Source organism: Pogoniulus pusillus, chromosome Z (assembly GCF_015220805.1).
Source record: "Pogoniulus pusillus isolate bPogPus1 chromosome Z, bPogPus1.pri, whole genome shotgun sequence".
Lineage (NCBI taxonomy): Eukaryota > Metazoa > Chordata > Aves > Piciformes > Lybiidae > Pogoniulus > Pogoniulus pusillus.
Genome location: NC_087309.1, coordinates 36,028,806 through 36,052,595, shown reverse-complemented (window position 1 = coordinate 36,052,595; position 23,790 = coordinate 36,028,806). Strand labels below are relative to the sequence as shown.

General features: G+C 39.7%; 1 long non-coding RNA gene across 11 annotated transcripts in view; it reads left to right on the top strand.

The window, feature by feature from the left end:
• LOC135173436 (uncharacterized) overlaps positions 1–23,790 on the top strand; it is a 212,312-nt gene that overhangs the window by 89,324 nt on the left and 99,198 nt on the right. The gene's annotated exons all lie outside the window — the stretch shown is intronic.

Here is a 23,790-nt window from a genome sequence, read left to right as displayed (position 1 = left end):
AAGCTCCAAACAAAATAATGTTTTATGGTAGTATGACAAACATGCCTATACCTCCCAGGGAGGCACCAGGGGGAAGGAGGTCATGTTGCGGGTCACCTCTTGGTTCTTAGTGTGGGCTCATAGGAGGCAGCCTGTATGAAGGAGCTTCTTCCTTCTGCATAATGAGGCTGGTCTGCTTCTCCCTGTTCAATGTGCTATTTTCTGTGGGCAGCAATAGCATCAGCCACACACACATCCAGGCAGGAATCTAGCAGAGTAATAAACATGCCAAGACAAAGCCTTTAGACCTTGGTTTTCTAAATATAATTTACAGCTCTATGAAACATGATAGAGAGCAATATTTTAGTTTGGGAGAGTTAGCACATGGGGCACTGGTACAGGCATGTGCAGAGCTTATTTAATGTTTGGTAGTTTGTGTGATGCTTTGACAAGTCTGAGTCCTCATTTCTAGACTGTACCTTCCAGTTATTATGGACTATGCCCCATTAAAAAAAAAATACTCTAAGAACAGAAACATCTGTTACTTCCCGTGTATGAAAAATGAGGACAGGCTACAAGAGTTGGAGCTCTTCAGCCTGGAGAAGAGAAGGCTTCGAGGAGACCTTATAGTCAGTCACCATTTGGTATCTCAAAGGGGCCTACAGGAAGGCTGGGGAGTGATTATTTACAAGGTCTTGTAATGACAGCACAAGAGGTAATGGGTTTATGCTGGAAGAGGGGAGATTCAAACTAAATGTTAGGAAAGGGTTCTTTACAGCGAGGGTGGTGAGACACTGGAAGAGGTTGCCCATGGAGGCTGTGGATGCTCCCTCCCTGGAGGTGTTCAAGGCCAGGTTGGATGGAACCTTAAGCAACCTTGGCTGGGCATTGGAACCGGATGATCCTTGAGGTCTCTTCAAATCAAAGCCATTCTATGATTCTATGAAAAATAACCTGGTTAACTAGTGCAAGAAATATTTGGAACAAAGTGAAAGTTGCAATTAAAATCACCACATATCTCCTTATTATATTTAAAATCAGGCACTGAGTATAGCTGCCTGAATAGAGTGATTAGGACAGTTCCCTGCAAAGCACAGGGAAATTCTTGCAAGTAATGCTAGAGATGTTTCATCCTTTGAATTATGGAGCTATTTTATTTATGCTATTTATCTATTTATTTATTTATTCATTGATGAGGTGCAACCAATTCTTCTGCTGGGAGATAAGGTGATGAGTGAGGACAGCATTGTGTGCTTTAAGACTAGAATGAGAATATCCTCCTTGGAGAAAGAAAACACTTCATTATCTTCTGTTTTCTAGCAGGAATGTGATGATGATGGCACTGTAACAATCTATCACTATGGGAATCATTCTTGTTTAGGAAGAAATTTAATGATGTTACATTTGATTGATTTTATTATTTCTGTGAGATCACAGAATTAAATAAATAATTAATATCCTATGTAGGAATCTCACAGAAGGCAAATTACTTGGTGTCATGCAAGATAAAGCTGATGCAGCCAATTTTTTCCTTCCATCTTAAAATGAACACTTGGAGGTGTCAAAAAAGCATGTAGACATGGCACACTGAAGCATGGTTTAGTGGCCATGGTGGTGTTAGGTCAATGGTTGGGCTTGATGATCTCGGAGGTCTTTCCCAACTGGAACAATTCTATGATTCAATAAAAAAATTATTGAAGGTGATTCTTTTTCTTTTTCTTTTTCTTTTTCTTTTTCTTTTTCTTTTTCTTTTTCTTTTTCTTTTTCTTTTTCTTTTTCTTTTTCTTTTTCTTTTTCTTTTTCTTTTTCTTTTTCTTTTTCTTTTTCTTTTTCTTTTTCTTTTTCTTTTTCTTTTTCTTTTTCTTTTTCTTTTTCTTTTTCTTTTTCTTTTTCCTTTTCTTTTTCTTTTTCTTTCTCCTTCTCTTTTTCTTTCTCTTTTTCTTTTTCTTTTTCTTTTTCTTTTTCTTTTTCTTTTTCTTTTTCTTTTTCTTTTTCTTTTTCTTTTTCTTTTTCTTTTTCTTTTTCTTTTTCTTTTTCTTTTTCTTTTTCTTTTTCTTTTTCTTTTTCTTTTTCTTTTTCTTTTTCTTTTTCTTTTTCTTTTTCTTTTTCTTTTTCTTTTTCTTTTTCTTTTTCTTTTTCTTTTTCTTTTTCTTTTTCTTTTTCTTTTTCTTTTTCTTTTTCTTTTTCTTTCTCTTTTTCTTTTTCTTTTTCTTTTTCTTTTTTTTTTTCCTTTTCTTTTTCTTTTTCTTTCTCTTTCTCTTTCTCTTTCTCTTTTTCTTTCTCTTTTTCTTTTTCTTTTTCTTTTTCTTTTTCTTTTTCTTTTTCTTTTTCTTTTTCTTTTTCCTTTTCTTTTTCTTTTTCTTTCTCTTTCTCTTTCTCTTTTTCTTTCTCTTTTTCTTTTTCTTTTTCTTTTTCTTTTTCTTTTTCTTTTTCTTTTTCTTTTTCTTTTTCTTTTTCTTTCTCTTTTTCTTTTTCTTTTTCTTTTTCTTTTTCTTTTTCTTTTTCTTTTTCTTTTTCTTTTTCTTTTTCTTTTTCTTTTTCTTTTTCTTTTTCTTTTTCTTTTTCTTTTTCTTTTTCTTTCTTTTTTCTTTTCATTTTTACTGAATTCATGCTTCTCTCAAGATGGGCCCAGTTGACTTCCTGTTGCAGCCACTGGGATTTTCTATTTTGAGTGAAGAACATTAACCTCCCTGTCACCTACTTTTGGACAGAAAACAAGGAACAGATTCTGAAACCTTCCTTCTGCTTTGCAAATCCACTGAAATCAGTAGATAAATCTGGAAGAATAAGTGTCAAATTTCCATAACATCAGAATACACAACACAAAGTATAGGATAAGAACAGTCACAGAGTAATAACATGCTTAGGGGATCCAATCCCTTTTTTTCAGTTGCAAGGCAAGCAGGAAACCTTGGAATCAAAGGCTCATCTGTCAAATCCAGTATTTTTTAATATTGTCTTATCAAGATCCATACAGTCAGATGTATAGTAGATATCTCACTTGTCATAAATAAACAGGTACATCTTAATTGCTACCTACAGCTAGTGTATTTGCTTAAACTGTTACCAGCAGAACATGAGATTAAAGAAAAATATTTTTGGAGGCAGTTTAGACATGGACTGTTAATTTTTAATAATAACATTAAAACTGTTAACATTTTATTATCAAGAACATGCTTCAGGTTTAATATTGAGTTTTACCAATAAATCAAATACTAAAATAGTGGATGGCTGGAATTACTTTAAAGATGAGAAAAGGTTATCTCTGCATATGGGTTTTGCTTTGTCACCATGCTGTGCTCTATATCAGAAAAACAAAGGCTATATGCACAATAAGGTCATGCAAATGAGGTGAAATCAGCAAAAGTATGGTGAGGGAGGGGAAGATGTAAAACATGGCCATCAGTATAATGACCAAGGAGTAGAGAATATAAATGTTTAATGCTTGCACATTCCAGCTGATTTTTCTTTCATCTGTTTGAACACGTAGATTGAGGCTTATGAAAGATCATAATGAAAAATCTCTGGTTTGGACCAAAAGATTTAATAATCTTATTTAACAGACTGTCCAGATATACCTTTCCTAGCCTACAACTATTCACTTTTATATTTTAAATTAGAAGAAGTATGGTGATAATCAGTGGGGATAATAGAGGAGAAGGAGAAACCCTGCTATTTGCGTTTTCAGTGAAGGGAGGGGGGTCTGGTATTCTTGCCCCACTGCACTGTCTGGATGCCAGCTCCCCATCTCAGCCATGATGGGAGCTCAGAGTACAATAGAAGCACAGCAACAATATGAATTACAAATACATGTATATCATACTGCATGGCCTTTCCCTCCCCCTCCTTTAAATGAATGTGGTCTAAAAATATCCTCTACTCTAAATTGCTTTACTACTGAGGCAACGTCTTGCAAAACCACTGCAGTTACTTAGAGAAGAAAACAAACCTTCAAACAGAATGAAGTCAAATGTGAATTGTTTCGCATCTGACTGCAAATTAACTGTCTTTTTAAAAAGACAATATTCTCATTTAATAATGTGGAGTGCATGCCTACATTAAAGGCAATGCTATTTTACTTTATAGGGAATTTATGACTATCTTGTTGCTTCAAATAAAAAAAAAAGGGAGAAAATGTAAAAAAAAAAGTGCTGCACATGGGAAGAGCATGTTATGCTATTACTTATTCCTGTAGCCTAGGGAAAATAATATCAGCTTTTGGAGAAGCATTAATTTTCAATTATTTATTCTAAAGTGAATGTCATTAGAAATACACCCAAATAGTAAAGAGAATGCATTATAAAATTATTTTGCTTACAATAAATTATTTGTATGAGTAATCCACTGAAATTAAAGAGGCTTACTTAGGAAAGTGTAGGTTTACTCATGTATAAGAAGTTGCAGAACCAAGCCTTTGTCTGTAAATATTTAGAGAATAAATAATTGATGAAATGCACCATATCCTCCTGTTTACAAGATGGAAATGTCCATTTGGCAATTGTAAAATGTGTTAATGAAAGCATCTCTTCAAGAAGTAAAAATTTTCTGAGTATGAGTGACTTCCTTTGAACTGGTTAAATCCTTTCTTTACTTGCTGCCAAAAGGAAAACAAAAAAGGAATAACTCCTTCTTTGGCATTTTAAGTCTTTTGTGAAAAATCTTAAGACTGCCAGTGTCAGTGTGGGCCTTAATCAGCACAATTGACAAGGATTTATGAACTTTTTCTTCCCAGATGAGTTTACATATACACAAGCATATAGATATACATAAATTCATTTTATTACAGCCATTTCATACAAACAGAACCTTAAGTAGTTGAAGTGCTAAAAAAAAAGGCAATCAAAATGCTCTCCCTATATCTGTAAGTCCATAAATGTCTCAAAATTTTCTCTTGGAAAAACAAAACACAAAAACCCACAAAACCCAAACAGCTAAATTAGGGAAATTTCAGTCTGCATTACAGGATATTTGCCAGTCGCATCTTGATTCTCATTTGAGGTTTCCACAACAACATAGGCATGCCAGTGATGTAAACCATAGAGACAAAGAGGAGGGAAAAAGTAGAACACAGGGACTTGTAAATAAATCCATGAATATCAAGAAGCAGGGGTGATAAGAGTATGAATTTTAGCAGTACACTTCTTTGCTTGTAGACCATAAGGGCCAGACATTTGTGAGATGCAGTGTTGGCAGCTCTGCAGAGGGAGGAGTGTGTGTGTTTGTATGTATGTTATGTATGTGTGTGTGTGAGAGCAAGATACAGGAGAGAGGGAGGAGGAGGGGAGAGATGAGGGGGAGAGAAAAGAGGTGGGAACAGGCAGACACAATAAAGCATAACATTCCTCCATGTCTAATAGGTCAAATATGCTCCATCTTTCTGTATCCTATTACTATCGATACTGCAAACAAAGTCAGAGCAGCAGTCATATTCCATCAATAGTTTGTCTTTCATTCAACTACTTTTTGACAGCCCCCCCGAAAAAAAAGAAAGCTTATAAATATTTGTAGCTTCAAGTAAAAGGAAAAATGAATTGTTTACTTTTATGGCATTATCAGGACACAGCAGTGCTTACATGCCTGACGTGTTGAACAGTCTGCTTGCCAATCACAAAATATGGCATTACATTATTTATATCTTAGTTGCCTAGCACACCTTATTAGTAGCAAATTAATATTAGTAGTTCTAGTTCAGCTTTTTAAACAACAGCATATTTTTAACATAGTCACAGTTTTAGGGATATAACATGAAGCCAAGCACACAGCAATGCATTTCCCTGGCTCTGTGGTGGCTGGTTTGTGGAAGTATAGGTTTGGAGGCTTTTTTTTTTGGTGCATTTAATAGATGCTATGGCTTTAACAAAGGGTGTCTGAGTTGTCTTAACAAAGACGAGGAGGGCTGAGTGTGTTGCTTGCAAGAGAATAACCACTTTCCAGATCTCTTAAATCCATACTATATGTAGTGTGGATCCTGAGTGGCTTTTGTTTTCAATGTCATTTGTAAGCTTTTAGTTGTTGGTGTGTTGTGGTTTGGTTGTTTGTTTGTGTTTTTTTTTCCCTTGTATTTTTTGGTATTTTTTTCCCTACATCAAATGTCAAGTTAATTTACAGGACACTATTACTGATATCTTTCCTTGGTCTGTGGTTTTCTCTGAAAGGCAGGCAGCTGAGTCCAAGACTTGGGTTGAGGGGGAGGTGAAGGAGAGCCCTGCAGCATGTACAGTGTGCACCCGAGCCTGTAAATTGGCTGCCCATATGACAGCAGGATGAGGGAAACCTCCCATCTTCATCTACATCCTGCAGAATACCCAGGATTAAACCCCAGCTGATTTCCATATGGGATTTAGACCCCACTTTTATTATTGAGTTCACAGACCTATTGGAGAAAAGTTTGTTTCCCACTCATAGATAAAAAAATTCTCCTAAAATAAATACAAACTGGCTTATCAGCAGCAGTAAATAATTATATTTTCCATATTTCTTGTGAAATTATCTTATGTAATCATCAGACAGATGCTTGCCATCAAATTATTGCATTTTACTCCTCAGCAATTCAAGAGAAAGTATCTATCACACCCATTGCTTGATGTTTGTAAAAATGGGTCTGTTTAATTCCAGAAGTTTACTTCCCATAAATAAAATTACAGATCATGAGTTTAAAGGCATATTAAAACCATCCTTGAAAAGCTCTGTGAGAAACATTTTACATCTTTTTTTATCTTTAGGAAAGGAGATGCAATTTTCTACCTGCTGTATGTATCAATTAGTGTTTTTCAGGCAGCATGAAAAATGCAAGCAACTGTTACATGTGAGCATGCACGCAGGGAATTTATAACATAGCCCTAGCCAATTTTCCTCACCTAATATCTTCCTAATATATTTTGGTGGTGCTTGGCAAAATGCAGTCTTGATTACTGGTAGTGATAAAGACTCATAACCCAACTGCTTAATAAAATTTTAAATAAACTAGAACTTCACTTTTAAAGAGTGCTAGTTTGACTTGTCATTAATTTAAAGGAACACATTACAGTTTCCTCAAGGTGCTGCTGTCCAGAGAGTCTCCCAGTTACTCTGATGCAGGATGTTGGCACCTTCTGTGAGCTGCTTAGTAGCTTTCAGGATCAGGGCCTTAGCAAGCAGATCTACTTAAATGTGGCTCCCAAATCTCCAGTCTTCACTGAACAGCTTTTGAAACTTAGCTTGGTCTGAGTGGTGGGAAGAGAGGGCAAACACAAGCTTAGCCTCAAAGCTGATCTTAGAAGGGTTAGGGTTTGCTAACATTAAAACATTCACTGAGAGCACATAGGGACACTACTCTAGCATTTTCTTTGATAAGCCTGAGATGATTTGTGTCAGTCAGAAGCCACACATTGATGGCCCCATATCTGCAAGGCACTGAGCAACAATAAGGGGACATCTCTGAGTGACTGCATGGGATTCTTCATGCTTAGACCCTTTGTGAACACACGGCAGATGGGTAGACCTTGTTCACTCTTTCTGTGGCTGACAAATGCAAAATACAAACTCAAAGCAAAGAGAAAATTCCTATAGTCATACCAATACTTACACATTATTTTGGGGGTTGGGGGGGAAGCAAGCATGTTAAGACATTCATTTGATCTTCATGGATGCTCTGACCTATTATATGCTAGTCATAAAAAGAAATGTAATGCTTGGGGACCATAGCACATGTCCAGATACGTGTGCACATGTGCACCTGAGTACTTGGGAACAGCATTTTGCACTCCCTTCACATGCAGTAACACAGTTTTAAGTTATTAATTCCAGTCTGACACAGTCAGGGTTATACTGTCTGTATATACAACCACAGATAAATGTAAAATGCTAGATTTTGCACCTCTGTGTTATGCAAAAGTGAAGGTTTCCTTCATTGTTTTGTTGCCTTCTGGCTAATTTCCCTAACTGAATCTGAGATCTTGCATAATAATGAAAGACAGGACTTTCAGTGAGCTCCTCTTCCCCTGTGCTGGACAGCAGGACTGAGTTTATGCTCATAAAACATACCACATGAAAGAAAGCAAAATGATGATTAAACCAACAAAATACACGGGGTTTTTTTCTACATGTAAATGCAGTGGCATATTTATGTATTTAAAAGAGCCACTAAAGTGTGTTCCTAAATGTTATGAAGAATAAATAAGTTCTACTAAGGACACATACAATTAAAATTAGAGCACGGTTCCTTCCTTTTATTGCACCTGCAAAATTTTTCCTTTTTTAATAGAAAATTTCTGTTAAGATTGAAGTAGTCATACAGTAATGATACTGTGTCTTGTATTTTGTGAGTATGTTGAGATGTGTCAGAGTAAATAGCAGATTTCTGGGTTTCAGATTAATTAACTCTATATCAATGTACAGTAGAAGTGCAATTTGCAGTATATCAGGCAATTTTACTATTTTTTGTGTGGAAATCTTAGATTTCTGAACCTTGCCAGTACATACTAACATATGGTGAATATCCACTGACATTTTGAGGCCCTATACCTTCACATGGAAGTAACCTTACTGATCTCAAATGAAGCGAATTTGAAGGTCTAGCTGATCTGATATTCAATCAAAATATCAAGAGCAAAAATGCTCATGGGCAATAATCATTACAGAAACCATATTTTTAGATCAGATCCCAACTAATCTCACTAATAAACCATGTGCCCAAATCCTTAGGAAATATACAAGAGATCTGTAACATAATTGCAGCTTGTTGTAGTTAACAGCAAATAATTTCATGTTGTTGTTTTAAAAGTCTGCGCTTAAAATAAAACCAGGAAGAAAAGGTTGCTAAATCACTCTTCATTGAATCATAGAATCAGTCAGGGTTGGAAGGGACCACAAGGATCATCTAATTCCAAATCCCCTGCCATGGGCAGGGACACTCCACCCTAGATCAGGCTGGCCAGAGCCCCATCCAGCCTGGCCTTAAACACCTTCAGGGACAGTGTCCACATTCTTCTTGTAATGGGAGCTCCATCAGAGCAGAGTAGAGGGGGAGAATCACCTCCCTCAACCTGCTGGTCTGGCATTAAGCACCTCCAGGGTTGGGGCCTCAACTGCCTCCCTGGGAAACACATTCCAGGCTCTCACCACTCTCATGCTGAACAACTTCCTCCTCATGTCCAGCCTGGACCTACCCACCTCCAGCTTTGCTTCACTCCCCTAGTCCTGTCACTCCCTGACATCCTGAAATGTCCTTCCCCAGCTTTTTTGTAGGTCACCTTCAGATACTGAAAGGCTACAATAAGGTCACCTGGGAGCCTCCTATTCTCCAGACTTAACAGCCCCAACTCTTCAGTCTGTCCTCATAGCAGAGCTGCTGCAGCCCTCTGATCATCCCAGTGGCCCTTCTCTGGACACGCTCCAGCATGTCCACATCCTTCATGTAATGGGGGCTCCAGAACTGGATGCAGTACTCCAGGTGGGGTCTCATCAGAGCGGAGTAGAGGGGGAGAATCACCTCCCTCGACTCTTTCTGGTGAGTAGTTAGATTACTGAAGTAATTAGACAGATCAATGTCATTTTCAGAAAGCAGTCCAGTACATGAGACATTTGACTTTCCATTGTTATCTGCAGGCAGCGTTATAATTGAATGTAAAATATCTACAGTAAGGTTTTTTTGTTCATCTCCCTTTAAGAATTGTCATTAAGGTAAGGCTGTCTTACATGAATGCACACATGCCACACATACATTGAAAATATGAAGCTTTAAACAGTAGCCTGCTGGTAAAATATTTTATTTTTTAATAACATTTTGTTCAAATTCTTACCAGTTAATACTTCTCCCAGGAGAAGCCAAGGAAATATTATAAATACTATTGAAATAAAAAGGCTTAGATATTTGTCACTCTTGTTTAAACTGATGTATGCCACTGTCCTATAAATGTCACATTGGATAAACCTGAGAAATTACCATGAAGCTTTGTAATTATGCATATTCATGATACTGCTTTGCATAAGGCTGCAGTGTTGGGTGGGGGAGGGCTATGAAGGGAGGTGGGTGAGGAAACACCGAATGGTTTGACAGCATCCCAGAAATAGACTCAGCAGCAGTTCCATTTTGCTCAGTTTTGCAAAACCAAAACAACACCCCTTACGCTGCTCTGGCATTTGTTCCCATTCATGAGCTGTTTTGTGATGCCTGCTTGGCTGCAAAATTGTAGCCAGGGTAAAACTGTTGAGAGATGCCTGTCCTAATTCCCCCTTTTTCGTCCCCTCCCCCATTACTGACAGTTGTAAAAAAAACCAAACATGAATAAGAAATCAGAGGAGTGCTCTTTTGAAATTACCTCTTTGGAGGGGGGAGGCAAAAAGGGCAGAACAGTTGCTTTTCCAGCACTGTAATGGTGCTTCATCTGTTCATCCAACACAGATGAGCTCAGCACACATACAGGGGCATTCTCACTTCTGCACCCAAAATTAGGCCCACCCGGTGCACGTTCATGCAAAAGACCAAGAGGGACAGAAAGGTTGAGCTGCCTGTGGTTCAAGAGATTTTTATGCCAAAAGCAGAGAGCAAAGTTAATCAGAAGCTCTAGAAGTAATTACTGGCAGGGTTTGGGCAGTGCTGATGCTTGGGTAAACAGTGACTGTTCTTTCCACCAGATCCCAAATAGGAACAACAATAGTAGCACTGTGCTGGACTTCTCATTAAGGAGCACTGGGGAGGGAGCTGGGTGCAGGGAGGTGGGTGGGAAAATGACAGCCAGACCATGCTTTGGAGGAGGCTATCCTGATCCTGCTACAGCAGGCCCCAGCTTCTGGCATCGGCAGTGCCAGCTGCGTGGGGAGATGCCAAGCCTGTCATACCACTTTCTCAACAAACCCTCAGAGGAGGGGCAGAAGCGCTGCTAGAGAAGAAACAAACTCAAAAGGGAATATCAAGCCATGTTAGCACATGCAATTTTTTGCCCTCAACAAGATCCAGCTCTGGAGGGATGACTGCATAGGACGTTTAGTTTGCTTGTTTTGTTTTCAGAGGAAGAGACAGACATTGGTGAGGGCAGGGTTTTTTTTTTGGTGTATTTTTATACATCTTGCCATGGCCACATATCTGTAACCTGGAGACTGTGATTGTGAAAAATTGCATTTTTAACAGTGCTGTCAACAACCACTGCTAAAGCCCACAAAAATGTGCTCTGAAAATGCTAATATTAGCACCATTGCACCTCTTCCACCCAGAGTGTTCACTCACACCTTTTATTAACACACATGCATGCCTCTGAGTGAATAATCACATGGCCCTTTGTATCTTGTTAAATCTCTATCTGCTTTTCAGGACCAATGCCAGCACCTGCCGGCCCCAGGTTACCCCCGAGACTGAGCTATGAGCTCTTCTCCCTGGACAATGCTCTTGATGAGCAGCTCCACTTTCATCAGTGTTTCAAATGTGGCCAAAGGCTGCTTGCTGCGAGCACAGGACAGGGCTCACAAGCTGGATCTCCAGTCCTGCTTCATTTTGCAATCAGAGCAAGGTGGCCATAAGCCAGGGTCCCAACACAAAACCCTTGTGCTTATCCCATTTCTCATGGAGTCAATGGAAATTTTGTGTTTTGTGGTAGGAAGAATTAAGGCCCTGATCTGCAAGCCTGTGAACTACACTGTCAGCAGGGGAAGGTTATCATTCAACAATGGAAATCTTTGTAAAGTAGCCTGTAGAATTGTATCCTGAGCAAGGATTCAGGATTTGGTCCTGCATTAGCTGTTCTTTAATGCAGAGAAAATACTGAAACCTGTAAAATGTTTTGTGCTTGAATGTATATCACTGTAACAATGAATTGGGGCAAAACACACACAAAATTTTTGATTAATTTATACCAGTAGATAATTTGGAGCCTGGAGGTTATTAAAAATGTTTACATTCATCATCTATGTGCATATCTGTGTGGAGAGACCGGTAGATATGCATACATAGAGAAATATTTCTATTTCTGTGCAGTGATTTTATGTTTTCATAGTTGAGTATATACAAAAAGAAGATGAACACTGGGAACAGTTGTCAGGTGCTACTTTCACAAACAGGTGTACCTACTTACCTGAAAATTGAAGCTTGACATGCATGATGTCATAATTATTTTTGTTGTTGTAAGTAATCAATCACCTGCGGAAAGGTGTGTTCTGCGTGGACCCAGCATGAAACCTCTCTTCATTTCTGCTGCATTAAGCTATCTGTCATCCATGGGAAACCAGTAGAGTGTATTTTAAATGTTAATATTCTAAAGAAAATAAAAGAACCTTAACCTTAATTGAATGATGTGTTTGCTGTGCTGTGAGATATATGTAGAGCCTCTACAGGAAAGATCTGTAATAAATCCCTGCCTTTGAAACCTCAGGTGTGTGTTTGATGAAAGTAGCCTATTGCTAAGAAGGCACTGCCACAGAGAGATGTATGCAGCATGTTTTATAGAAAAACATTTGACTTCTAAACAGGAGTTTTGCAAAAACTCTGTTTTGGACAGCCAAATCTTGTGCAAGGGTGACATAAGAGCTGTTTGCAAAGTGGAGCTTCTTTTCAGGTGTGGTCTTCTATAGAAAGAAAATGCATAAATATTTGAAGTACAGCACAACACATAGTTTTGTGAATGTTGGCATGTGCCACCAAGACCTAACAGGGTAAAATACTAAAGGTTTTACCAAAACTTCTGTTTCTCTATTTTTTTCTTTCTACACATACTCACTCCTAAGTGGCACACAAAAGAAAAGGTATTTAAAATGCAGTTAAATTGCAAAATTGATACCTATTTGGTAAAGATTCCTCCCTCTGAGATCTCAGTGCATGTATGCCTTATTTAATTTCTCCAATTTTTATTGTAATTATCAAATCCCTTTAATTCTATTTCATTAAAAAATATGCTATGATTCTAAAATGAAGAAGTACTTCTCTATTACAAAGATTAGCAATACCTTTTCTGCACATAATGGGCTAGTGTTTTGTCAGGCTTTTATGGTTTAAGACCTAACAAAATGAAATGTTTTTATCTGAGAAATGCTTCTGCAGATTTAAAGAGAGAGGGAAAAAAAGGCCACATTCAGTAATAATCTTTATGATATTATTTACTACTGTGTTTATTAGTCAGAAACCCATTTTGTGCTAATGTGATTTTGTGCTATTTTTGTGAAGCTACTCATTACACACCAAAAATAGATTATTTTAGTTTTGTTTGTTGTTAAGCTAAGAAGCAGCCCTTCAATTATTTTCAATTAATTGTAAAAGAGTTAAATGATGTCAACAAAAGCCAGAACAGCTGTACAATAGCATAAGGCAAGTATTAGTGCAGTTTTCCACTATATGGTCATATTATTGTCTACACAAATAAGTGAGCTTTGCACAAATAAGAATGTGATTTGGATATCAATTATGGAACAGTTAAAATATATTGTCAGATCTATAGTTCCTGTGTGCATGAGAATTATGCACTATTTGCATAGGCAACCATTTGTCCCTTGAAGAATTTCTGATTTTATGTACCATTACATGATCAATAAAAACAGCACCAGAAAGCACTGCTGAGCAGATGGTAACTATTACAGGTATGTAATCAGGTGATAACATACATTAACACCATTTAGAAATTAAATGTCTTGTGGGAAGCCTGTACAGAGTGCTCCATGAGGTCTCTTCCAACCTTGGTGATACTGTGATACTGTGTGTGGTGGTTTGGGTGTACCCCGCCCCCCCCACTTTAGAAGTACCCCACTAGACTCAGCCGGGCTCTGGGAATATAAATGAAGCTATTTAATTTACAGCTAGCACAATATACAAGCAGATATTTACAATATATACAGTTACATACAGAAATATACAAGGCAAAAGGTAATACAGAAACACAATTCCCCTCCCAGAAATCTGAGTCCCCAGGAGGGGCTCTCAACCACCCCTGCACCTTCCCTCTGCCCCTCTCAACCTTACCCCAGTCATAAGGAAGAAAAGAGGTTCGGCCAAGAGATTAAGAAGCAAAGGTGAGTGGCAGGTGAGGTTAGGAAGATGCAGCTCAGTCCGAGCCCAGCCAGAAAGAGAAGACAAAATGGCGAGAGTGTTATCTGATGTTTACATTCTTCTTCAGCAAGACTCTGAGGGAAAGTAGACATCACCGTTGTTTTTTTTTCTTTTCACAGCCTATGATCTAGTTTTTCTCACCAAAACATTCTAGCTTGCTTCAAACTAGCACACTGTGATACTGTATTTCATGTGTTTATGTGTGTGGTTGTTGATGCCACATCTATACAGAGAATATTTAGACAACCACTTTTTTGAAGACTGTCGCTGGCCAGACAGCAGTACTGCAGCCTTCAAATTCCAGGGAGATTTAGCTGAAATTACTGCATATTTTATGCTTTAAGTAGCTTTTGGGGAAAAAAAAATAGATTGCATATGCAAAGTCCTTTGAGGAAATTATTGAAATGTTTTCAAAATAAATATTGTAATATTGTTCCCTTTCTAGATATATTTTATCCAGGGGAAAAAAACAAACACAACAAACCTGTCTGAAAGCATCTTTTAAATAAATCTGAGAAAAAAATACATTAAAAAAAGAAAGTGTATATCCATGCAAACATATATTAAAATACCTGTATATACACATGCTTACTATGCTGTAGCCATACGTGTGTGTGTGTGTATATGAAGCATCCAAGTACACGTATAATGTACACGCATGTATATGTACTTGTGTTTATATATCTTTGTTATACATAAATATATATAAATATATGCACTATCCTCAGATTTTTTTTCATCTATAGATAACATTTTATGTTTTTTCATGTATTACTACACTGCTTCTAAAAAAAAAAGAAGAAAAAGAAGTATGATATGCAGTAAAATATTGAACGTAACATAAACCAACAGACTCATTCTTACAAAACCGCCCCCCAGCAACAACTGATAAAGTTTGTGTTTTCATTTCTCCCTCCTTACCAGGAAAGATAATAAATAAAGTAAAAGAAAGAGGCACTAAAGTAAAATATTACTGTGTGGTTATGATGAATCATTTAATAAGGTTTAGAATATGCCATTTTTCACTCACTTCTGTAGCACTCCTGTGAATAGTCTTCACCAGCATTACTTAGCCAATGACATGTAAGGTGAGTGATAACTGCAGAAATAGACTCTGGAAGGAATATTTAAAATCTTAGAGAAATCACTGGAGCAATCCTGTAAAACAGTGAGCACTTTGCAGCTAATTTGACATGAACTCATGAGCAGGAAAAACTGAGTGTGTTCTCGAAGTTAAAGATATGCACAGGTTTAAGTACTTTGCAGAGCAGGAGAGAAAATGAGCAGAACTTGCTTGCTCTGCTGTTTGATGGATTTTTGAGAAGCATTTTGCTGTAAGTGTTGAGAATGGATTTTCTGAAATATGATCTAGGAAGTCTCTTCCAATCTGGTTGGTTCTATGATTCTATGTCACACACCATGTCAAATTTTATGTTCTCCTTAGGATAACGAAAATCATTCAACAAAGATATAAGACCTAAGTTTTGTTTTCAATGCTGCCAGAGACTTCTTTATGACAAGGATCTAGCTTCTGAGGTCACATTCAACCTGATTAATCAGATTAATGTCCACTGAGATAAATGCAACAGATAACATTTCTTGCCTTGAAACAAATACTTATGTATTTAGATAAAAGGTCCTTGTGTAAGTAAAAACTAAGATTCGTGGTTGTGCTGTGAAATGCATCAGTCCCACACTTGAGCACAGAATTTAATGGACATCAGACGATGACTGAGTGGGCTACGAATAGTAAAATACTGGTATTTGTCGGGGTACGGAGGCTGGCGAGAGGCGAGATCGGGGTACTGACGACTGGAGACAGCAGCTTCTAGGCATCTGTGCATCAGTACATCAGTACCACTTTATTAGGGTAGTGCAGTGTCTTATATAGTGCTCAGAGGAGGTGTTTCCAGCCAGCCTGGGGCTGGCAGAAGTGGACAGTACAGATTGGCCCCAAGTTATGTGTAAGGCAGAGATAGGTTACCTGTGGTAAACAACCTGTGAGTACCACCCAGGGGGGCTGGCCAGGGTCAGCCCCCCTTGGGGCTGCGTCCGCCCCAGGGGTCGGCAGATTCCACCCTCTGACAGCTGTGCGTGGGTTGCTCATAGTCGCTGGCTCAGGCCCTGGGAGCCTCAAGGCTCCAAGGACACTTCTCATCACAGGGTCTGATGTTTACCTTTCATGCTCCGCTGCAGGAGAAAGCTTCCCACAGGTATTACCTGGAGGAGGTGTGTTCACAAGTCCAACCCACCGCACAGCATAGGTGAAGCATTAAATGAAGGAGGGGAAACAAGCACTGTGCAGATTTGGCTTCTGTCTATCCACATCTGATGAGATTTGCTCAGCGCAACACAAAGCTGGATAAGGTGCCAAACTCCAAAACCTTATCTGTGTATTTTACAGAGCAAAGATTTTACTAATTGATATCCAAAGTAGAGAGGATTTTCAGTCCTTTGAAGGAATTCTGTGTTTCTGGCTATGGGGGATATTTTGGAAATACCTGCTTTTTAGTACATTCCTCTGGCAAAACAGTCACTCTTGATGAGCTAAGAATAAAAGTTGGCCTGTCAGAGTCAGTTTAGAAATTTACAGAAGAGGACATAAAGCATTGGAGGCCACAATATCTTTACTTCTCACTCCAGTTTTGTCTCCAACACAAAAATCCTAAACAGCAATGTCATCTGTTTATAGGCCTTCTGTCTTCCAGCAGTGACTTCAGTTTTGTTGCTCAGTTTTCTTATGAAAAGGCTAGTGCTAAACACTGAACTGTGTCATGGATATGTTCATCTCGGCAGCTTCCTGGCTATCATTCAACTTTCTGTTAATTTTCACAGAGGTAAATGATTATTTCCCACCTTTTTTTCCTCTTGCTCTCCATTGTTTTTTTTTTGCCAGAGGTGTTCCACTCATTCCTTATCTCTTGTTTTCTTCATTTTGCCTCTCCTCCACTCTTTTTCCTCAATTGCATTTTCTCTGCTATCCATACCATTAAGCCTGCCTCCAGCGTTCTATTGTCTATTTACTTTCCAGTTTTCCCTACTCACACAACCATTCTGCTTCTGCAGATACCAATGCTTTCAGTGGATCCCTGGTATTAATTCTGCAGCCAGCACTTGCTCACTTAGCTCACCAGGACACAAATAAGACACTCACTTTGAAGTGTTATTGGGAGACATTTTTCTCTCCAGAGAAGTATCAGAGATGCACGTGACTGCTCTTTTGAATATGAGAGGGCCAAAGAAAACTCTCTTTATCAGGAGAGCTTATAGCACCCTTTCTTTAGGTAGCCTAAGACTGTGTTCTTGAGTCACAGTCTGTCTTAGAACAGCAGTATGTATACTGAGACTATTTCCCCCTGCTTTCAGCTCTTTAGCCTCTCTTGCTTGCACGCTTGTGATTTATAAAAGCACAATTGTGCAATTCTCCCTGTCAGAAGCATGACACGGACCAAATGCCATGCTGACTTGCACCATGTGCAAGTATTAAATCCAATGAGTCATGTTGTGTGAAAAGTCCTTGCAGAAGATCCCCAGGTTAGTAAGGAAAACTGCCTGCCCTTTTGCATTAAACAATCATAAAATAAAGGCTGCTGCACCCTCCAGGTGCTGGTTTGTGTTTTTCCCATAAAACCACAAGGCAATGAGAATTAGTTGGGAGGGGTTGTTTTGTTCCTGCCAGAATGGTCATAGTGGCCGGAATGCTCCACTGAGTGCACCTGGGCAGTCATTCTTAACTTGAAGTTGGTGCACTTATCCTGCCTGTGAGGAGGGATGAATCCCATCCTCAGCTGCTTCTGCACAATCATGGGCTTCACCCCATCAAATACTCTTAATCAGAGAGAAATATTTTGCACCCTTATAAGTTTTTTTTTTTCTAGGTAACCTTCCATATTGTGCATTAAAAATGCTTCTTTACTATTTTATGAAGGCTGGTGTGTCTTCAGACATGAGCACACACATTTGAGTTAAATCAAATCTGCTGAGTGCATCTGGATGTCGGCAAACAAAAACGAGTGTTCCAGCTTAGCCATTGCAATGAAATGTTGGCTTGAATTTCATTCCTGAGTCTTCCTGTATTTAAAATTTCATTTACTACCTGCACACTCTGCCAATTGATTATTGTTTTATTTATCTATTTATTTCCTCAAGTACCTTCCCAGTGAAAGATTAAACAGCACATTTTAATGAAGGAGTTTATTTTTCATGTGTCATGTGAAATTATCCTCAAGCGGAAATTATTACTCAGAAAGCTCTCTTCTGTAAGGACAGTGCTTGCACATAAGTTTTGGCAAGGGTGGGCCCTTAAGAAGGTCACGCAAACCTTTCCATGGATAAAGTTAGTGACGTAGTAGTTGTTTTCAGGATTAATCCCAGATAAAATAAACGTGAACATGAGAGAAAAGGCAGCACTTTGCAGAGATCTTAGGTCATGATGGATGTCAGTGCATTTTGGAAAAGGTACTTTACTCTCTGACATTCACAAAATTTACACCATAAATCTATATTCTAAGTATCAATATAAATAAAAGTTTAGATAATGTGTTTCTAGAGTGAACATACTTAATACAAAACTCAGTGATTCAAAATAAAAGAAGATAGCACCAAGTGCCCAGAATTATAAACTGTGAAGCATATGCAGCTATGGTGACTTTTCTGGGACTATTTCTGTGGCAAAAGTTATCTATATTCTTAAACGTTCATATTATTGTGTTCTTAAAACATCATCTTTCTTTTATGCACTAGTGTCCCTTAAAAATAATAAAGATCCTACTAAGGTATCAGTGCAGGAAAAGCTGCTGAGTTGCTCACTGAGTTACTAATTTTACAAGTGAACATACAGCTGCATTTCTGTTACTGGAATCCTCTTCTTTTGGGGCTTTGTTGGGAGAAGGAAAGAAATGGACACCGCAGCCAATCCAATATGGATTATAAGCAGGTGACAACTTTATTGGAGCAGTAGCGTTCTTTTATAGCAAGCAGCTAATGTATTCCACTGTCAGCAATTGCTTATCTGTAGCTCTACGGGATGCACTTGTGTGGTCCTTTCCTTCAAAACAAGTATTGTGTTCCTTCTTCACAACCGGAAACATATCCTTTTCCCCCTTGTTTACCACTTTGCCCAAGGACAGTGTCCTTGGTCACTTTGTCACATCAGCATGTTGCAATCTCTTAATTCTGCTGACCCACCAATTTCATATATTCTCCATGCCCATTCTCTCTTAGCCATTCCTCAACAGGGCTTGACTGGTTGCACAGTCATCCCTAAGCAATAAATAGTGAGGGCACTGATTCGTGTCAGAGAGACTTCTAGGAAGTCACTATTTTTCCTTTTGCTCACCTGTTTCCCCAGAGAATAACAACCTGTAGGTGATCTCTTCCGGTAGTAAATTATCCCTCACTCCTTGTATTCCTGTGCCTTCCAGGGAGCCCAGGAATGTTGTCCATCCTCTGCGCTTAGATCACACAGTACCTTCCAAAGTAGATGCAAGATGACTGCAAGCTGCACTTGCAGTCCACAAGGCCAGCCATGTCCTGGGTGGCATCAAAAGAAGTGTGGCCAACAGGTCAAGAGAGGTGATTCTGCCACTCTGATCTGATGAGGACTCATCTGGAGTACACTGACCAGTTCTGAAGATCTCAACACAAGGGTATGAACTTGGTGCAGGAAGTCCAGAGGAGGTCCACAAAGATGATTGGAGGGCTGGAGCACCTCTCCTATGACAACAGGCTGAGGGAGTTGGGATTGTTTGGCCTGGAAAAGAGAAGGCCCTGGGATGACCTTATAACTGCATTTCAATATCTGAAGGTTGGGGAATGACTGTTTAGAAGGGCTTGTAGCTGTAGGATGAAGGTCAATGGTTTGGAATTGGAGCAGAGGAGATTTAGGCTGAGTATTAGGACAAAAGTCTTTAGGATAAGGGTGGTAAAATACTGGAACAGGTTGCCCAGGGATGTGGTTGAGGCCCCATTCCTGCAGACATTCAAGACCAGACTCAATATGCCCCTTAGCAGCATGATCTAGTTGGAGGTATCCTTACTCAGTGTAACTGCCAAGGACCTCTGATTGTATAAGGTGTTTGTAAACATGTCATGTAAGCCCCACACGCTCAGCTCATGCCTGTCTGGTGTAAGGCCCATGATTACCATATTTGGAAACTTCAGGCCTGTGGCATTTGCCTATTATGGTAAGGTTTGGCTGACTGCCAACCTGATTGGTCATTCTAGTGGCCAATGGGCCATTAATCTCTGCCCACATTCAATAAATGAGGGTACACAGGTAAACAACGTGCTCGGACTCTGACGATTGCTTGGACTCCCCATCTTGCTTGCCTGCCTGGGTACTCACTTGCAGAGCTCACTTAATCCTGCCTATATATATGTGGAGCCCATAGTCTCCCAGCCAGCTGTGCACACTTGCACACCACTGTAGTGAGTTATCAGGACCGGATCCTGTATTGCCTGCCTTTACCTACGGAGCTCAGATCCCATGCAGCTGTGCACACCTTGCATGCCCACTGCCTTATCATTGCCTGATAAGTGCCATTGCTGCCAAGCTACCAGGAAGCAGACTCCAATTGTCTGCATGCGATCAGCCGGTCTGGTCAGTGTTACATCGTGCTGAGACAGCACGGCATCCTCTGCCTCCTGCACCTGAGGTCCTGCTAAGAATCTGTGCTAGTTTGAAGCAGGCTAGAATGTTTTGGTGAGAAAAAGTAGATAATTGGCTGTGAAAGGAAAACAATGGTTATGTCTCCTTCCCTCACAGTCTTGCTGAGAGGTATGGGAACAAGAAATGAAACATTAGATAACACTTTCACCATTTTGTCTTCTCTTTCTGGCTGGCTTTGGACTCAGCTACATCTCCCTAACCTCACTGCCACTAACCTTGCTTCTTAACCTCTTGGCTGAACCTCTTTTCTTCCTTAAGACTGGGGTAAGGCTGAGAGGGGCAGGGGGAAGGTGCAGGGGTGGTTGAGAGCCCCTCCTGGGGACTCAGGTTTCTGGGAGGGGAGTTGTGTTTCTGTATTACTTTTAATTTGTATATTTCTGTCTATAACTGTACATACTGTAAATATCTGCTTGTATATTGTGCTAGCTGTAAATAAATAGCTTCATTTATATTCCCAGAGTCCGGCTGAGTTAGCTGAGGTGTTTCTTAAAGTGTGGGGGGGCGGGTAACAGCCAAACCACCACACATTTTAATTTGACTTTCCCCAACATGGGGCGAATTCATTTGAGTGACTGTTAATTAACTCTGGGAATCAGAATGAAGCTAATAAAGCAGCTATTTTACTTGGTGGGGGCTATTGTGTGGCCTGTTTTCTGTTTTTTTGTGTACAATTGGGTCAAAGACCAAATTGGTTATTTCTTGCTTCATGTAGTGTTTAAGAAGGTCAAAGCTAAACTTACAAGCATTTTCTGGTCCTGGGGTGATCTCATTCTTGGGTATGCTGGTTTTAATGTCACTGAAAATCTTACCAGTAACATTACAGGGGTATTTGCCAATAATATTACAAGTAATCAAAATACTGCTTTATCTACAGCCCTCATGAGAATAATTCACCCCAGAACTGAGATGCTAGACCCTTGTAATGACTTAAAGCAAATTGTGGCATGTCTGATGTGTGTCATCCTGGCTCATATAATTTTTGATTTTGTAATGCTTTTAATATTCTCTGTGAAAAAATCAAACACAGTGCCTGTAAGAACTAGGAAAGTGTCTGTTTCAAAACCAAACCAAAACAAGGGGACACAATCTCCTTCTCCCCAGCCAGTCTCTGCACATCCTTCTCCAGATTCTGGGAAAACTGCCAATGTTCCTAACAAAGACGACAACAAACAAGGATTGGCAGGCGTCCAAGGAGCACAGGCAGGTACTCAAAATCAGAATGTCCCCTCTACTAACAAAGATAACACGTCAGAGTTGGCAGGAATCCAAGGAGCACAGGCAAATAATCCCACTAATACTAATAACACCAGCTCAGCCAGTTCAGATCCCCAACCAGCAGACCAAAACCCTGTTAACCTCTAAGGCAGATCTGAACTCACAGACCCCAGGTCAGACCCCCAATGATTCAAACTCTCCAGTAGACACATCAAAGTCTGTTGCTGTGCAGGCCTTTTTGGCACCTGCTAAGGCAAAAGCCAAGACACAGCTTTTGACAAAGTGTGATTCAAAGGAGGATGTAAGAGAGGGGACCTCTGGTGAGCAAGAGGAGGAAGAGGAGGCATTTAGTCTGCGAGACCTCGCAAACATGCTGAGATCGCAGTAGTCAAATGAGAAGAGCGCTGTGAGGTTGGCTGCCAAGAAAGAGGATGGTTCCAATGAGTTTAAGAATGCTATGAGGAAGGTTCTGTTTCTAGGCCAGGGACAACCAGATCAACAAGAGGAAGACGAGGAGGATGACATCCAGGACTCCAACGATCCACTCAGAGAGGTCAGGGAAGTTAGAAAGGAATACTCAAGGGAATCAAGTGAGCCAATCCTAAGCTGGCTAGTGAGATGCCGTAGCATTGGTGCTAATGCCCTGCAGGTAAGAGACAAGTCTGCCAAGCAGCTGGGACCACTCACTAAGGAGAGTGGAGTGGGCAAATACCTCGCAAGTCCTCTTGGTAAGGTTAGCTTGTGGACACGCCTTCTGTTGGCTGTGGCTATGAGATATCCTTGCCGAGATGATTTGCCATGGGCTGCCAAGAAGTGGAACACCATTGAGCAGGGAATTAAGCTTCTGAAGGAGTTTGCTGTGAAGGAAGTGCTTTATGGAGATAATGGCACATATGAGCCTGATGAGATTCCTCTTGGACCAGGTCTCATGAAGAAGCTTATTAAGCTTGCTCCTTCATCCTATGCTAACATCTTGGCCAGCAAGTTCCTGTCAAGGGGTGATAATGGAAGGACTATCACTGTTGGTGAAGTCACTGACCAGCGTAGGCAGGTAGAGGATAGCTTGTCTCATTCTGCCCTAGTCTCTGCCATAAAAACTATGACCACAGAGATTAAAGACAGCATGAAAGAACTGAAGTAGAATCTTAAAACCTCAATTTCCAATCTGGTAAGAGATACCATTCCTGCATCATCTGAATGGGCACATGTTTGTGCCATCAGGAACAGACGCCCACCTCCTGCAAGGCAATTCCAGCCCAGGAGGAGACAAATTCCACCCAGACAGCAGCAATCACGTGCATCACTGTGGATACTTCTGCATGACACATACGGTGAGAACATGAACAAGTGGGATGGTAAACCTACTTCAGCTCTTTCAAAGAGAGTCAGGGATCTGCAGAGTGGCAGAAACAGAAGCAACAATGCCAGGAAAGTAGCTGTCACTTATTCAGCTCCTGAGAGCAACTGCAATTATTACAACAATTGCAATTTCTCTCACAACACCAATCATTGTGTACACCCCACATGCCATGTTCAGCATTAGGGGTGCCCTGCCTCCAGCCAGGAGGAGGAAAGGGATAGTGGAGAGAAATGAATCTATTGGAATGTATTCATTAGGTGGCCTGGCAGTTCAAAAGTTCAGAAATACAGGGCTTTAGCTGACACAGGTGCTCAGTGTACTTTGTTGCCATCCAATTGCAAAGGGACAGAGTCCGTATCTATTTTTGGAATCACTGGTGGATCTCAAGAGTTAACTAAGTTGCAGGCTGAGATAAGTTTAACTGGTAAAGAGTGGAAGAAACATACTATTGTAACTGGTCCTGATGTGCCTTGCATTCTGGGAATTGACTTTATGAGACAAGGTTGTTTCAAAGATCCTAAGGGTCACAAATGGGCTTTTGGAATAGCATCTGTAGAGACT